Source organism: Castor canadensis, chromosome 10 (assembly GCF_047511655.1).
Source record: "Castor canadensis chromosome 10, mCasCan1.hap1v2, whole genome shotgun sequence".
In the NCBI taxonomy this organism is placed as follows: Eukaryota; Metazoa; Chordata; class Mammalia; order Rodentia; family Castoridae; genus Castor; species Castor canadensis.
This window is the reverse complement of record NC_133395.1, coordinates 127,846,251-127,856,793: the sequence shown is the minus strand read 5'-3', so window position 1 is coordinate 127,856,793 and position 10,543 is coordinate 127,846,251. Positions and strand designations below refer to the sequence as shown.

The following is a 10,543-nucleotide window of genomic DNA, read 5'->3' as shown; positions in this document are numbered from 1 at the left end:
TCCTAGTTACTCAGGGAAGCACAAACAGGAGGATTCCAGTTTAGGCCAGCCTGGGTGTAAAGAGAGACCCTATTTCAAAAATAACCAAAGCAAAAAGAGCTAATGGAGTAGCTCAAGTAATAGAATGCCTGCCTGGCAAGTACCTCCAAAAAAAAAAAATCCATGTGACCTTGTTTGGATAGAACACCAAAAACACAATCCATGAAGCAAAAAGAAAAAAAGTCCCTGATTATTAAAGTTTAAAATGTCTGTCCTATAAAATATGCTGTTAATGAAAAAGATAAGCTGTAGACTGGGAGAAATATTTGCAGATAAGATGTGATAGGGAACTTGCAATGAAAATACACAAAGAACATTTAAAAGTAAACAATAAGAAAATAACCCAATTTTAAAATGGGCAAAACTTCTTTACTGACTACTCAATAATGAAGACGTATAAATAGCAAATAAAAGCAATAAAAGATATTAAACAGCATTTGTATTAAAGAAATGCAAATTGAACAACAATAAGGAACACTCTATAGATATTAGGATATCTACAATCCGAAAAAGTTGATAGCACCGATTACTAATGAGGATGGGGAAACCAGGAGCTCTATTTCATTCTCCATGGGAAGTCAAAATGGTGTAGCCACGTTGAAAAGCAGTAGAGGAGTTTCTTACAAAGCTAAAACCAGTCTTAACATATGATCCAACAATTGTGTTCCCAGGTGTTTACCCAACTGATTTGAAAATTTATGTGCACACAAAAGTTGCATATGGTCTTTATGGTAGACTTATTCACTGGGATAAGTCTGGAAAAGGAGAAGCTGCCTTGGTGTCCTTCCATAGGTAAATGGGGAATAAGTTGGCTCATCAACTATGGAATATTATTTGGTGATGAAAGAGATGAGACAGCAGGCAAAATAATTAAAAAAACATGGAAGAAAGGTAAATGTATGTTGCTAAGTGAATGAAGCCAGTGTACAGTGGCTGCAAACTAGATGAGTTCAATTATGTAACAATTTGGAAGAAGGCAAAATTATTAAAAATGATTAATAATTTTACCAGGTCTACCAAGTTTCTGGCAGAAAGGCAGGGAGGGTGAACCAGGTGGAGTACAAAGAACAGTTGGCCTGAACACACTGTTCTGCACTCAAGTGTTGGATATATGAACTTTGCAGCACAAAGAATGAAATTTATTATAAGCAAATTAAAAAAATTAAGAAGTTAGGAGACTCCAGAAAACAATGGAGAATGTGACACATATTAAACCTCATTGAAGGGCGTGGGTTGAAAACGCTGCTCCAGGGAGCTCTGGAAAACAACACATTGGTACTGTACTCTGCCTGATAAAGCATTTCCTAAAGGCTAACAAGTCTAATGTCTTATCAAGATTTAAAGGAGGTAGCAATTAAGTAAACAGAGGGCAAATGGTGGGAGTTATGCTTGTCACCGTTGGAATGGAGTTTAGAGATAAGAAAGGGAGAAGGCTCTAGTGAATTAGAGCTGGAGACATTAGCAGAAATGCATGATTCATGCTTAGTTTAATATACAGCCAGATAGTTAAATATAGAATTATTTATAGATATATGCACAAACAGGTGTTAGTATATATACATATTTTCTTGGTCTGTCAGTTGAAAATTCCTAAATACAAGACCCTGAAACAATGCACAATGCTAAACACTCAGATCTTGATTTTTAATGCCGCCATTCAATTATAAAAACAATCAGGGCTTCTTGGAGACATAGATAATTCTAGGATGATAGCAGGAAATCTACAAGAAGAGCTTGGAACATCTTAAGAAGCCAGGAAATAAGGAAGTATTAAGAAACAAATGAAACAAAAATCCACATGAAGGAGGGATGTCAAATGATACAGGAGCCAACTTCAGAAAGTTCCCCATGAACAAAGCAGCAAAATAAAGTCATATTGGATTGTAACTCCAGATATAAATATCTCTGAGCTCATACCATTATAAATAAGTAATTGAATAATTAAACCATAAACAAGGAAGGAGAGATCAATATCACATATAGAAGAAGTCCCAGTATTTATGTAGACACTCCCTCTTGGGAGGTAGAACATAACTCCCCGCTCCTTCTATGTGCTCCGTGCATGGTCACTTCCATCCCAAGAGTGCAGTATGGAAACAAAGCAAAAAAGAGCAACATGACTGTGGAGACTGATAATCACTACGTCAATCAAGAGCTCGGGAAGCACCCATGTGTTCATTTATATGCGTTCACGTAAAGTGATGCAAAGGGCAATTTACTTCTGTGATTTTCCTTCCAAAAACTCACAACCCGAATCATGAGAAAAACAGATTAAGTCCCAGTTTTAGAATGTTCTATTAAAATACCTTACTAGAATTTCTTAACACTGTCAAGGTCATTACAAACAAAGTCTGAGAAACTGTCACAGTCAGAAGAAACTTAAAACATAAGGAGTACGTGGAATGTGAAACAAAATGACATTAACTAGCAGCTAAGGAAACTTTAATAAATGCACTTAAGTTAATCTAGTTATGAGTATTAGGTAAGTAATTGGGACAGATGTACCATATTAATGAAAGATGTTAATAACAGGGAAAGCTAGAACCAGACATGGTGATGCACACCTATAAACCCAACACTTGGGAGGCTGAGGCTGGAGGATCATGAATTTGAGGCCAGCTTGTGCTACACAGTGAATTCCAGAATGAGCTACAGAGTTCACAGTAAGCTACAGAGCAAGATCCTGCCTCAAACAAATGAACAAATACACAAACAAAGAGTAAACTGGGTGTGCAGAATATGGGAACACTCTAATACCTTTATATCTTTTCATAAATTTAAAACTTCTAAAAATATCCTGCATACATGAAATTTTATGTTCACACAAAAACTATACACTAATGATTTTAGCAACATCCTGGGCAGTCACCACAAATTGGAAACAAATTTGATGATCTTCAACAGGTGAATGGCCAGACAATAAAAAAAGAAAAAAGCACACCACTGATACATACAACAACTAGGAGAACTCTCAAGAGAATAATGCCAAGTCAAAAAGCCAATCTTAATAGAGTTCAGGAGGATGGTTTATTTCGTTTATATAACATTCTAGAAATAGCAAAATTAAGAGAACAAAATGAGAGTAGTGGTTTACAGGGTTAATTTCAGTGAGTGAGGGGGGAGATTGAGAATGAAGTGGGAGAAGCTATAGAAGGGTACAGTTGTGCATGGCTGTAATCCCCAACACAAGGAGGCTGAGGCAGGACGATGGTGAGTTCAAACCAGTCTGGGCTACATAATGATACCTAGTTTCCAGGAAAAAAAGGGGGCAACATGAGGTACCTTTGTGGTATGGAGGTATTCTGTATCAGTGTCTGTATCCTGGTTGTGGTGTTGTGTTATAGTTTTGTAAGTGCTACCATGGGAGAATTTGATACACACACACACACTATAGTGTGCACTATAGTACAGAAAAAGAGTATACAACAACAGCCTTATTAGTGTCCCCCAACATCAGTTTGTAACAATTACAAATTAAAGAACTTAAAGATTTAATGCAAGAAAAAAATTTTAAAGCAAGGGGATACCATGTACTATTGAAAACTGTCGAGAAACACTCTGTACCATGGTGAGCACTATAAATTTCTTGAATTTTAAAGATAGAGTTTTTTAAAAAGACTGTTTGGGGCAGTAAGACAAAATGGTCCAGCCACCTTCAAAGTAGGAAGAACTATCTCCAGGCATAGTGGTTCACAACTGCAATCCCAGCTGCATGAGAGGCATGGGTAGGAGGACTGTAGTCAGAGCCCAGTCTGAGCAAAAAGTATAAGACCCTTTCTGGAAAATAACTAAAGCAGAAAGGCTGGGGACATGGTCCATGTGGTAGTACACTTGATTAGGAAGCAAGTTCAAAGTCTGGTACAGCACTTTTTAAAAAGAAATAAATGAACAAATAAAAAACAAGTGGGAAAATTAACAATGACCCCAAATTTCTTCACACCGACATTTTAATCTCAGAACATAGAGCAACATGTACACATCCTCAAGGAAGTAAAGTGAGATCCGAAGATTTCTATCCAGCCACACTGCCCTACAACATAGTTCAGAACACTCAAAACCTCAGAGGGCTTTTTCCCAAGAATCCTTGTTAATGAACGTCCTCTAACAGTTACTTGAGGAAGTTATGGCAAAAAGACAGCCAGTGATCTCTGCAAAGCTGGCACTATCCACGTACAACTGAAAGGAAGAGACTGTGCAGTGGACACTGGAGGCTGTATGCTCTGTAACGTAGAAATAGTAGAAGTTAAGTACTAGGGGGAGGAATGAGAATAGCAAGTAGATAATTAAAAACGTGCATGCATTTATAAAAGCCCACACCCAAATTAAATAGGAAAAATACTTTCAAATATATTTGCAGCTCATACTATATTAAATGGTCTGTGTAAAATAACAAAGTATCAATAACTATATGGGCAAAAGCCATGAATTCTCTCTCTCTCTCTCTCTCTCTCTCCTCTCTTTCCCCATTGTCTCCTCTCTCCTCTCTTCTCTCTCTCTCTCAGATACTGCAATAACACAACTTAAAATACCAGCTTAAAATTTGATGAATTACATATGCTAATGAGGGTTATTGAAATAGATACTATCAATTAGTGCTAGTGGCATTGCAAATTAAAATGACTCTTTTGGAAAGCAATGTGCTAAATATCAAAACAAAGTTGTACTAAGACCTTAAAATGTTCATTCAAACAGAAATATTCATATACATGGTTTCAGTAATTCTTTTTCTGGAATCTGTAGGAAGATAAGGATGTACAAGAATGCCATGTTTTAATACTAACTATGTGCCATTCATTCCAGTCAGTGTTTGACATAGCTCATTGTTTTTTATCCTCATACCTTTATGATGTAAATATTATAAAAAAGATATATAATATGGAAAATAATGTAGCCCACAAAGCAGAATATATCAAACATATGCATATATATTCTGTGACTGCTGTTACATAAATACACAAAAAATCTAGTACTGTACAAAATTCTGCAATGTGTTTGCTAAAAGTTCTGCAGTTTTCTTTATAAAACCCATAAATGTCTTTTAAAAGCTAGATAAGTAATGGGGTGGAAAAGAGGGAGAAAAAGAGTGAGGGAGAGAGCAAGAGATCAAGAGCCAGCGAGAGAGAGAGGGAGAACAGGAGAGAGTGAGAGCGAGAGCGAGGGAGAGGGAGAGAGGGAGGGAGTAGCAGATACATTCAGGTTGACTAAATGCTTGCAACTTGGAAAAGCACACCTAATGACTTGTACAGGTTTCTTTGAATTATTGCTTTTAAGCAGGGTAGAAAACTGGCAGTGATTTCACCACATGGTCAACTAGGCAATTTTTGTTGGCATTCTCCAATTACCATATGCTCTGCTTTCTCATCTCTGCTCTTCTTTTTCTTCAGAGTATTATTTTATTCTTCCAATCCCCTTCATATTCATCATGGTCTATCATTTAGTCCATGCTTCTTATAGACCACTGTATCAGAATGATCTGAAATGCAGTGTCAACCATAGACCTGCCTAGGCTACACTCCAATACCAGCAATGTCAGTGTCATGTGGCCTGGCTGAGGTAGCCGCATTTAAGGGGATTCCTGGCTGATTATCATTCACATTCTGCCCTCGGGACCACTGTTGAATCCCATACATAACACTTGCTACTGTAGAAGCCATAGGGGAAAGACAGATATAACAGATCTTTTCTGGGTCCCTCAAATCCCATGGAATATTAGACTAGAATCAGAGTTCTTTCCATCCAACTTGTCGGTAAAAAGCAATTCAAGGACTAAGAAATGATACCTATGTGGATGTGCAGGCAAGAGTGTGTATTCATTTTACCAAGTCCAAAGGACTTTCTAACTATGCCATGCAGGCGATCTTTTGCCTTTTTCCCCATCTCTTTATTTCAAGCAGACTACCCCTCTGTCTTTACCTGTTTTACACTTAGTATTCCATGAAATAGTTCATCTAATAAACTGTTCTGCTTCTCAAGGGAAAATGTTTGAAAAGCTATTGGTATGGTTTTAAACTGGTTTGCCAAACTCACAGTCCTGAGAAATATAGGATCAAAGAATGACATGTTAAGGACTTAGTAGGGAAGGAATGACAAGTTGTCTGCCACTTCAACTTTTCTTTGGTTTAAGGTCGTCCCTGTTGAGAAAACAATACTTTGGATCTTACTAAGTGGATCAATTTCTAATTTTGATCTTGAAATTTCTCTAGTAAGTCAGGTGATTTCTATTTTTTCTGTGGTTTAGTAAATCTAAATTTCTACTCAGCCTCTAACAGTCAATTCAAATGTTATTTCCTCATATGAAGATTCTCTGACTTCTTCAGTCATATGTAATGAATCCTTTCCTTTTGGCTACCATACTTTACAGGCATTTAACACAGAATTGCATACGATGCTTTGCATATCACTTGGTAACGGCCAAAGTGTAAACATTCATCTCAGGAAACGCAAGCATAATAGGTACAGTCAAATGATTGCAAGACTAATTACAGAGCAAAAGATTCAGTGCTTTGCTCTAACTAATTCTATAGTATCTTCAGAAGATTTAGTAAAGTGTTACCCATTTTAAATTTGTCTTCTATTTTCGGATTTATTTTTTGGCTTTTTGATCTTCATTTTCTTGGTGGAAATGTTAAAAGAATGATGTTGCCTGCTGCAGAGTTCATGTTGAAGAAGACACTACATTGAGGTGCACTTTGAAACGTGACAGCATATGTAAATGTGTTGGTTACGCTAAAAATACATGGACAAATGATGCGTGATATCCACAGAGTGTGCACAACTTTGTATTTATATAGTACCTACATGTAGACATTAGGATTCTATTTATGAAGTTGCCAAGAAAGGGAAAAGTGTCTACATATGTCTCGTAAATTTGGATCCGGGCTCACGCCCAATGCAGATGCTGCAGAGAGACGGGGGTAGGGAAAGGGGCTGGCTGCTCTGGGAGCAGGCTGTCTGTCAGATCTTTTCCCCAGAATAGGTTTCTGGAAACATGAACAAAGATGATGGCCCATAGACAATGAAAATGTATCCAAAGACGATGAAAATTCCTTTCTGTAATGTTTCAGCAGTGTGCATAATTTCTTAAAAAAACTTTTTTTTGAAAATTGGTAATCTAGAAATGGCCTGGGTGGCGACTTTCATTTAGCCAATATACAAAAAGAACCCAAGCATCCCTGTTTCCCCAGCACCTAAAAAAGTCACAGTTCCACTTATGCCTCGTCTATGACCAGGATAGTGCTTCATGAGGACTCTGCCATGGTTTTCAGAGAGGAAAGGCACATCACTGATGCCATGTGTTAAAGGGCTTTGCCCTCAGAGCTACAAAGACCAGGATTTGAGTCCCAGTTTCAGCATGTAGGGTCTGTAAATTCACGCCTTCAAGTCTGAGTTTACTTTTCTGTAATATAGGAATGATTAAGCATCACCCTAATACTGGTGCTTAAAAAAAATTAAATAGTAGAATGCTGGTAAACACGCTTAGCACAGGCATGGGACATTTTTAAATGAAATACCTGAAGGTCATTCACTGTATTTATGCTCTACTAATATTCCTCTGTTGAGTAAAATAGGGCTAACTTCTTAACTTTGAATTATATTGGATAAAAAATATTTGTATATTCTCACTCTGAAGTACAAACATGCATAACTCCAAAACAGTTCAGCGCAAGCAAGCTTTCTTAAAAATCTGGGTTTTTTCAATTTGTATGAAGTTTTGTCACACCTTATTCTGTGAGATGTTAGGTTATTATATCTCATTCAAAATGCCAGTGATTATTTATTTTATGACACTCAAAAAGCTAAATCAAACTTCATGTCTATCATCCTACTCTGCTTTAGATTTTCTTTGCTTATCAGTATCAGATGCATGCTAGATGTGTGTTTACTAGTGGGAACACCAGAACAGAGGGAATGAAGTTTCATTTAGTGAAGAAGTTTCTGAAGTCTTATTACTTCCCTTTTGGTGACTCAGTTTAAAATATATAACTGTCACTATTGCAATCAAAAAAGTACAACTTACTCTCATAGCACTTTTAGCATTGTCTCTAAGAGGGGTCTGTCATTGTACACTTAAGTCAATAATGTCCAATGATGCAGAATTCATGTCTTGATTGTGGAAAACTCATCCCTTTACAAGCTTAATGTCAGAGCCTAATCTATATGAAGGATAAGAATGAAACAAAATGGTGTGGGGAGATAATTTTTGTTCCTTTCTTTCTATTAAATCCAAATCCTTGAGTTTGCTTCATTCTCCTCTCTCCTTCTCGTCCTTCCTCTCTAGTCTCCTTCTTCATTTCTTATAATGACAATGACATAAAAAGGAAGAAGGTAAGTAAAATACTACACTTGATCTTAGCCAAAAGGCCGAGAAGCGATAAAAGGTAAGTAAAATAAAACTTCAGGTTTTTAATAGCAAATGTACCAACAGAATGCTGCTTTTCTTACTACCTCAAATTCCTCAGGTGAAGTATTGGATCTTTATAGTAAAAACTATTCCACAATTATCCATTCAAGAATGAGTCCCATAGCACCAATTCCCTACCAATCCAGTCTCCTACAGCTCATCTCTGATCCTCTAACTCTAGAAAGTCTTACATACATAGAGACAAGAATATGCTAATCTAATCCATTAAAGGTTTTATAGTTATAATCACTGTTCCCTCTAAAATAATTTTCTCTACATAATACAAGAAATATAAATCTATTAAGTAGGAAACACCAGTATCTCTGTAGTAGAATTAACAACAAGTAAGTAATCTAAATTTTTTCAACAAGTAAATGGATATTCTTCAACATGGTAGCCTAGCTTACAGAACAGGGAAAAGGCTCACTATAGTTTTAAATAATAGTAATATAATTTTATAAGGTTGCATTTTTATTAGGTGCATTTAAATACTCTTTCTGATCTCTCATATTATACCCAGCAGTTAAGCAGATTTTTTTGTGGAGCTTTTGTAACCACCTCATTTAACATTAGGTATATCTTTTAGTTTAATTAAAGCATTCTTCTCTTTCAGTAATAGTCAATTGTTTTCAGTTCACCCATTATGTATAATTGTTTTCTTTGATCCATTCAAAATCTGGCTATTTTTCATGGCTAATTAAATCAACACTTGACCACTACATTTAGTGTTTAACTCAGTTTTATTTCTAATCCTGCATACCTGGGCTTCTGGCATAATACATCTCAGAAAGATTGCTCACATAATTAAGTTACATCCCGCCTAGGACAACTTGTCCTTGTAAGTAGAGGCGAAGTGTGTATTTCAGGAATTCCAGCAGAGGGCAGTCAAGCAAGAATAATCATTTCTGTAAGAGGAGAAATTGATGATGATGTTTCCTGATATTTTTTCAAATCAAATTAACATCAGAGTATGTGTGTGTGAGTGTATATGTGTGTTGGGGGCTGGGGGCGGGTGGAACAAATCTATCCTTAGCGAGCCAACTCATTTCTCACTTAACCTCTCTCTGAGCTGAATAAGAGCTACTGTGTGCACAAGATAAGAGACAAGATATTTTCAAAACACTCCCAGTATTAAAACCAAAGCCATAAATTCTGTTACAACAACTGACATTTTTATCACTCTCTACTTTGGCTTCTTTTACATATTATAGATTTTAAGAATAAGCATATCATTGAGAAAAGTAATCAAACTTTTGAAGAATACTACTTCTTGCTCAGACATTGGTAAAGCAAACACATTTTAATTAAAAATAATATAACTAAAAGCACATTAACTTCAGTTTTCATAAGAAAGGAATTGAAAAGATAGATTCTCTATCTCTATTAAGGAGACGGGAGATGGAGTTCTAGTGCCCAAAATGCAGTCATTACTTGATTAACAACTCATTTCTGGCCAGTGAGCTCTTACTTGCTATCTTTTCCCTCCCAACGAGGCGACCCACTATCAATGACCAGGGGACCACCTGGCCAGGAGTATGGGCATTCAGCTCCTCTAATACTTATGCCCAGTGGTGTGCTGGTCAAAGTTCAACAACCAGCTCTCCAGGAGGTAAGAGTCTTAATTCATAGCTTTCGCCAATTTCTGTAGTGTAAATACTCATACCAGAATGGATTTCAAACTGTCAACATGAACTTACTGAATATCATGGGGGCAGAGATGCCCTTAACTACAGTTGACCTAAATAACATCAAGGGCAAATACAACCTGCAGGACAGGAAAATACAGAAAATAGTGTTTTGAGTATTTATTACTTTTTAAATGTCTGTTATTTAACTATAAATTAGCATAACTTAATTTCTGATAATGGCTATGTTTAGCAAGTGACTCATAAAAGTACTAAAACTTTAACCTTGATCTCTTGGGCTAATAAGAACTGACTTCAGTATACCACAAATCCAGTTCTCTTCTAGAACTTATATATAAGAGAACGAGGACAACAAAGAGCTGGCAGTCAAGAGTGAGAATCAATGGTCTTTTCAGTTAGAGCATTTCATCATCTCTTATACTCAAGTTTTTAAAGCACAGAAAATTGTATTCCATTA

The 10,543-nt window shown here is 36.4% G+C and overlaps 1 pseudogene; it reads right to left on the bottom strand.

Annotated features, from left to right (window-relative positions):
* Window positions 1-8,333: 8,333 nt before the first annotated feature.
* On the bottom strand, window positions 8,334-8,412 carry LOC141413076 (U2 spliceosomal RNA; annotated as a pseudogene).
* Window positions 8,413-10,543: the final 2,131 nt, after the last annotated feature.